Source organism: Callithrix jacchus, chromosome 10, assembly GCF_049354715.1.
Source record: "Callithrix jacchus isolate 240 chromosome 10, calJac240_pri, whole genome shotgun sequence".
Lineage (NCBI taxonomy): Eukaryota > Metazoa > Chordata > Mammalia > Primates > Cebidae > Callithrix > Callithrix jacchus.
Genome location: NC_133511.1, coordinates 51,224,264 through 51,232,567, shown reverse-complemented (window position 1 = coordinate 51,232,567; position 8,304 = coordinate 51,224,264). Strand labels below are relative to the sequence as shown.

The window sequence follows — 8,304 nt, the reverse complement described above, 5'->3', positions numbered from 1 at the left end:
GGCACATTGTGCTCATATGCACCCAGTATGAGTCCCAAGCAATACCAGACCACCACCATCACAATCTTCTATAGCCTAGACCACAAAGGCCATCACAGAAATCATGAACAAAAATTTCAGTGGAAGTAACTGCTTGGAGATCATGCTACAGAATCCATCCACAATTAAAGGCAATGCACCATACCCAACTGACATCCCAGGACCCATCTTCAAAAAAATATTTTCTTACAAAAGTACTCCATAAAATAGGGGGAAAAATGATTGTTCCACTAGATTTGCAGATATCAACACATGGGCACCAAACACATAAAAAGTCAAGAAAATGTGACACCACAAAGAAACAAGTCTTCAGAAACAGAGGTTTAAAAAAAGTATTTATGAAATGCCATAACAGGAAATAAAAATAATGATCTTACAGGAACTCAGCAAGATACTAGAAAATACAGACAAACAATTCAATGAATTCAAGAAAATAATTCATGATATGAATAAGAATTCAAAAATAAAATAAATATCATATGAAAGAACCAAGCAGAAATCCTGGAGCTGAATAATTCAATGAATGAAATAAAAAACACAATTGAGAGTTTCAGAAAAAGACTAGCTCAAACAGAAGAAGGAATTTCTGAACTTGGAAACAAGTCTTTTGAAATAACAAAGTCATAAAAATACAGAAAAGAGAAAAAAGAAAGTCTAAAGGACTTATGAAACATCATTACATGAACAAATACTTGGAGCATCATATTACTGAATGAGTCACAGAATACCTATTTTATACAATAATGATTGAACACTTCCCAATATTTGGGAGAGCTATGGATATTCAAATCCAGAAGGCTAAAAATTCCCCAATTCAACTCAATGCAAAAATATTCTCTCTAAGGCATATTATAATCAAACTATCATTTGTCAAAGATAAATTTTAGCTCCCACATATGAGTGAGAATATGCAGTATTTGTCTTTCTGTGTCTTACTTATTTCACTTAATATTATATCATCTAGGCTCATTTATATTGCTGCAAATTACAGCATTTAATTCATTATGCTGTATAGTGTTCCAGTGTGTGTGTGTGTGTGTGTATCCAGATATAGTGCTCGTGTGTGTGTGTGTGTGTGTGTGTACCTCTGTGTGTATAACATTTTCTTTGCATATTCATCTGTTTCTTGATGGACACTTAGGCTGATTTCATATCATGGCTATTGTAAATAGTGCTGTAGTAAAGTTGTGCTCACAGAAGTAGAAAATAGAATTACAGTTATTAGAGGCTAAGAAAAATAAAAGAAAGGGGAGGATAGGGAGAGGAGATTAATACATATAAAATTACACCTAGATAGGAGAAATAAGTTCTTAGGTTCTATATCACTATAACTATAGTTAATGATGGTTTATTGTATATTGTCAAATAGCTGAAAAAGAGGGTGCTGAATGTTCTCAACATACAAAAAATGTCTGAGATGATGGATATACTAATTACCATAACTTGGTCACTACCTCTCATACTCATGTATCAAAATATCACTCTGTACCCCATAAATAAATAAATATATATATATATATATAAAATTATGTTTCAATTAAAAAAAATTTTTTTAAAGTTGAAAACAAAGAATTCTAGAAGCTGCAAGAGATGTAATTACATAAAAGCATGTAATTACATATCAGTAAATTCTTATTACACTATCAGCAGATTTCTGCAAGCAGAAAATGGCAGGCTGGTAAAGAATAGGGAGCTATATTCAAATTGGTAAAAGAAAAAACATGGTACTCAAGAATACTATATTTAGCAAAGCTAGTCTTCAAAACTGAAAGAGAAATAAAGACCTTCTTAGACAAGCAAAATCTTAGGAAATTTATTGTCACCATACTGATCTTACACAAAATGCTTAAGGGAGTGTTATAACCAAAAAGGAAAGGATAGTAAGTACTATCATGAAAACATGTGAAAGTATAAAGCTCACCAGTAAAGTTCACAAACTCAGAATTGTGAGTTTTGTGCTGTAATGAGCCTGGTAAATCTTTTATTCCTCTTGTATCATGGTTTATAGTCAAAATGGTCAAAAACAATAGCTACAATTATTGGCTAATGGACCCACCATAGATAAAGATGTAAATGAAGACAACAAAAATATAAATTGTAGAGTGTGAGAAAGAAAATTTATATGGTATTTTTATATGGCCAAAGTTAATGTCTTATTAATTAAAAATAGTCTATTGTAACTACAAGACTCTTTTAGCTTCATGGTAAGTGTAAAGAAAAAATTACAATAAATACACAAATAAGAAAGAAAATAAAGCTTAGTGTAACAACCGCCAAACCACAGACAAAAACAGTAATAGAGGAATAGTGGAATAAATAATCTATGAAAGAACCGGAAAAAATTAATGAAAGGGTAGGAATATGTTTTTACTGATAAATAGTAGCATTGAAGTAAATGGATTAAGTTCTTCAATTAAAAGATATGGATTGGCTGAATGGATAAAATAAGATACAATTATATGCTGCTTGCAGGAGACTCACTTTACCATTGAAGATACACATAGACTGAAAGCAAAGGGATTGAAGAAGATATTCCAAATAAATGGAAGCCAAAAGTGAGCAGGACTAACAATGCTTATATTAGACAAAATAGACTTTAAGTCGAAAACTGTAAAAAGTGACAGAATAATGGGAGGAGAAACCACATGATCATCTTACTGATACAGACAAAGCATTTGACAAAAAGCTGCACACTTTCATAACAAAAATGCTCAAAACACTAAAATAGAAGGAAATTTTGTCAATGTAATAAAGGCCATATAGGAAAAGCCCACAATTAACATCATATTCAACAGTTAAAACTGAAAGCTATTCCTCCAAGATGAGAAACACGGCAAGAATGTCTACTTTCATGACTTTTGTTCAACATAGTACTGGAAGTTCTAGCTAAAACAATTAGGCAAGGAAACGAAATTAAAGCCATCCAGATTGGAAAGGAAAAAGCAAAATTATCTCTGTTTATAGTTGTAATAATCTTATTTATAGACAATACTAAAGATTCCACAAAGTATTACAATTAATATATTCAGCATAGTTAAAGGATACAAAAATCAACATGAAAAATAAATTCTGTGTTTATAGACTCATGATTAAAAATTTACAAAGGATGTTGAGAAAACAAGTTTTGTTTACAATAGTATCACAAAGAATAAATTTTCTAGGAATAAACTAACCAAGAAGGTGAAAGACTTGTATACTACAGACTACAAAATATTGATCAAATAAATTAAAGATGCAAATAAATACCATGAACTGTTCATGATTTAGAATAGTTAACATTGTTAAAATATTCATACTACCCAAAGCAATCTACAGTTTTAATGCAATTCCTATCAAAATCCCAAAGGCACCTTTTTCTTAGAAATAGAATAAAAATCCTAAAATTCATATGTAATTCTAAGAACCCCAAACAGCCAATACAATCTTGAGAAAGAAAAACAAAGCTAGAGATCTCACTTTCTGGTTTTGAACATATAAAGCTACAGGAAGAAAAACATGATACTGATATAAAGACTGACATATAGACCAATGGAACAGAATAGAGAGCCCAGAAATAAACCCACACACATATGGTCAATTGATGTTTGAAAAGGATGCCAAGGTTACACAATGTGAAAAGGATAGTCTCTTCTTCAAATGGTGTCAGGAAACCAAGATAGCTACATACGATAGAATGAAGTTGAACCCTTACTTTATATCATGTACAAAAATTAACTCAAAATGGATTAAAAACTCAAACATGACAGGGCTGGGTGGCTCACCCCTGTAACCTCAGAACTTTGAGAGGCCTAGGCAGGCAGATCACAAGGTCCAGAAATCCAGACCATCCTGGGTAACACAGTGAAACCCCATTTCTACTAAAAATACAAAAAAATTAGCTGGGCATGGTGGCACGTGCCTGTAGTCTCACCTACTTGGGAGGCTGAGGCACGAGAATCGCTTGAACCCAGGAGGCAGAGGTTGCAGTAAGCCGATATCATGTCACTGCACTCCAGCCTGGGTGACAGAGTGAGACTCCATCTCAAATTAAAAAAAAAAACAAAAAAAGAAAGAAAGGGAAACAAAAGGAAAAGGAAAGACCTAAACTTAAGGCTTGAAACTATAAAACTTCTAGAATAAAATTTGGGAAAAATCTTTATTACCTTGAACTTAACATAATTTCTTGAAAATTACATTAAAAGTACAGCAACAAGAAAAATTAACAAATTGAACTACATCAAATTTAAAATTTCTTGAAAATTACATTAAAAGTACAGCAACAAGAAAAATTAACAAATTGAACTACATCAAATTTAAAACTTCTCTACTGTAATGAAAACTAACTAAAAAAGCCGCTGATGGAAGATGTAAAAGTATTTACAAAGCATATATCTGAGAAGGAGTCAATATTCAGAATATAAAAACAACTCCTACAATTCAGTAACCAATGACAACAACAAAACAAATAACTTGATGGAAAAATAGACAAATGATTTAAATATACATTTCTCCAAAGATGTAAAATGGCCAGTCACTATAGGGAAAGATGGTCAACATCACTAATCATCAGGGAAATGCAAATGAAAACCACAATGAGTTACCTACCACCTTATACCCATTAGAATGGTAACTATAGAAAACAGAAATAGGAAGCAGAAAATTACAAGTATGAAAAACAATGCAGAGAAACTGAAATTCTTTTATACTGTTGTTAGGAATGTAAAATGGTACAGCACTTTGGAAAACAGTATGGAAGTTCCTCAAAAAATTAAAAACAGAACTACCATACAATCCAGCAGTCTCACTTCTGGGTATGTACCCAAAATAATTAAAAACCAGGACTGGAAGAAATATTTTCACACCAAAGTTTACTACAGCAGTGTTCACATTAGCTAAAAGATTTCTGAAAGCTGTCTCAATATTCATCAACAATGGAACATTCGGCATTGAAAGAAGGAAATCCTGTCACATGCTACAACATACATAAACCTTGAGGACATTATGCCAAGTATAATCAACCAGTCACAAAAGACAAATATTTCATATTTTAATTTATATGACATGTCTAAAGTAGTAAAACTCTTATAAAGTATAATGGTGCTTGCCAGAAGCTGGGGGAGGGGAAAGGAGTTGTTGTTCAATGGATACATATTTTCAGTTTTGCAAAATAAAAACAAATCCTAGGAATCTGTTGCACAATGCTGTGCATAGAGTTAACACTGCTGTACTATACACTTAAAAATAGTTGCAATGTTGATTCTATTATGTGCTTACTACAACAGAAATTATTAAAATTGTTTGGCTATTTAGATTTTTTGCTTTTTCATATAATGTATTGTCCTTTTAATATATGCAGTGTCTTTTTTATCCTAATATTGGTAATTTGTATTTTTATTGATCTATTTGAACAGAGATTAATTCTATTTATCTTTTTGAAGAAACAGTTTTTGCTTTCAGCTTATTTTCTCAATTGTTTTTAGTTTTCTATTCTTACAGTACTGATTTCTGTTTCATTAATTTATTCCCTTATATTTATTATTTTCTTCTCTCTCCTTATTTTGCTTTTAGTTTGCTTTTCTTATTATAGTTCCTTAAATTGAAGGCTTACGCCATTGATTCGTTGCTTTATTATCCTCTTAGTATTTAGCACTATAAATTTACCTCTAGGTTGTATCTAGCATTTTAATATATTGTACTTTTATCTCAATGTATTTCATAATATTTTAAAATTTCTCCTGAGATTTCTTCTTTATCCATGTATTACTTACATTTCCAAATATTTGAAGATTTTCTTTTTCCTTTATGTATTTCAATTTAGTTCTATTGTGTTTGATGTACATATTTTATATGATTATCATTTTAATTTATAAATATTTGTATAGTTCCAGGATATGATATAACTTGATGTGTTCTGTGGACATCTGAAACAATGCTTTATATGTTTTCTTTGTTATAGTGTTCTATAAATAACAATTAGGTCAAGTTCACTGATAGCTTAGTGTAGCTCTTCTACATCCTTAAAAATGTTTTTCTAATTATTTTATCAATTATTTTGAGAGAAGCATAGGACTCTACAAATATAATTGAGCATAGTCTACTTATTCTATTAGGTATTGGTTTTTGTATTTTGAAGCCTATTATTTTGTGTATACCCATTCTGGATTATCACATATTCTTACTGGAATGAATTTATTATGAGCACATACTTACCACCTGTGTTTCTTATTCCAAAGTCAATTTGATTATAATTTGGCTAATATTTGCCTGATAGATCATCACAGATTTAATCCAGCCATACATTTTTTAATATAAGTTATTATTAAGTAGGTTTAATTTTATAAATGCAGCATTGTGTCACAGGAGATCAAATTATTGGAGAAGAATTTAATTAAGTATATGAAAATATAAAAAGTATTAATTATCTCAATTAATGTACACAAATATTTAACAAAAATTCAAAATTTATTCATAATAAAAACTCCCACCAATGAAGAATTGAAGAGAATTTTCTCAACCTAATAAAGTGTATCTATAAAAAAACTCACCTACGAGTAAAGGATTAAATGTTTTCTCTCTTGAAACTCAGAAACAAGTCAAAAATATGTTTTCTTTATAAATCTCTTTAACGCTGTACTGGAGACAGAGCATTACTAAAACAATATGACAAGATAAAGACAGCGTATATAAATTTGAAAGGAATCAATGAGTGTTTTTTGTTTGTCTGTTTGCCAATGCCAACTATATTTCAAGTTGTGATGGCAGAGTATTGGGAAAACTTTTCAATTAGCAATAATCGCGCCTCGGATAAACCTCATTGGCTACGATACTGCCATTGCGCAAAGCTAATGAGTGTTTATTTATAGATGACATGATAGCCTATGTAAAAATTCACCAAAAATATACCTCCCCAAAGCTACCAGAAATAATCAGTTTAACAAAATCACAGGACACAAATATACAAAGTTATATAGTTGTATTTTTCTATACTATCCATGGTGTTATTAAGAAGCATCAAAAGAGGTGCTTAATTTAAGGTAGAAAATTTAAGGTGGCAATGACTTTCAAGGCTGTGGTACTAGCAATAAACAATTTTAAATTTAAATTTTAAATATATCTAAACCATAAAAATCCTAAAATAATTAGTGATGAATCTGTAAGGTAAGATACACAGTTGACATTATAAGGGTAGAATCAGAATTTTGTTATTGTTTTGGTAAGAGCTAGTGGTTTGGAAAGAATAATTCCAAAACTAAACCAGGGAGATTCTATGTCTTGACTATAGTAGGGGTTACAAAACCACATACAGTTGGCCAAATTTATATCACTAAATTATTCAAAAGAGTTCATATTCTGTGCACATTAAACATCAATAAACATGACCTCATCTGCAAAATATGTTAATGGAGAAATCTAAATTGCATAAAAGTTAGAATTGGTTAATCATATCAGATTACTATATTAGTGCTTCAAATGACCACCTGGGTTCAGAATTACACCACATAGTAACTATCAGCTTTCTCATATTTACCTATTTTAACGTTCACTACGCAATCGTTTATTTACTTTTTCGTTCACTTGTTTACTAAATCATTTTCACATTTATCTATTCAACAAATCTTCATGTATGTGCTGCAGGACAATCATTGTGCATCATAGAGAACCTAAGGGAACAGATTCAGGACTCCTTTTATCTGAATCACAGTTCACCTCTATCCTATCAGTGTGACCTCATGGAGTTATACCATGTGTGACTCCCATGTTTTTCATCTGCAAAATAATGGTAACATCTACCTCTGTGTAAAGCTCTCTTGGCACAGTGTCTGGCACATATATATAATAGAAGATAAAATATTTTCCCTTTCCTTCCTTTTATGCCAGCATTTCTGAAGTATCACTTCTGGACTTTTGGCATCAGAATCACTTGCTATTTATTAAAATCTAATCTTTGAGAACATAACTGCAAAAAGCCCATTGTAACAAGCGTTGGAATTGCAGTGATCATCTGACGCCCCTAGGCTTCACTAGTTTCCATCATCTGCCTCCTTTTTGTTTTTTCACAAGCAAAATTCCCACCTGCAGAATCTCCCTTAACCTGTAAAAACAATTGTAATTTTGAACTATAAATGGGTTTTTGTTTTCCTTAAAGTGTCACCAAAGGGCTTTCTGTATTACTTTGGGGGTGCTTGTTAAAAATCCAGATTTTTAACCTCAATCCAGACCTACTGAATTATAATTTGGGGGGATAGGGATTCAGAAATCTTCATCTAAACAAGCCTCCCAGGCGAT

At 31.3% G+C, this 8,304-nt stretch overlaps 1 pseudogene; it reads right to left on the bottom strand.

Annotated features, from left to right (window-relative positions):
* Nucleotides 1–6,742: 6,742 nt before the first annotated feature.
* LOC118145867 (U4 spliceosomal RNA) lies at nucleotides 6,743–6,862 on the bottom strand (annotated as a pseudogene).
* Between the last annotated feature and the right edge of the window lie 1,442 nt (nucleotides 6,863–8,304).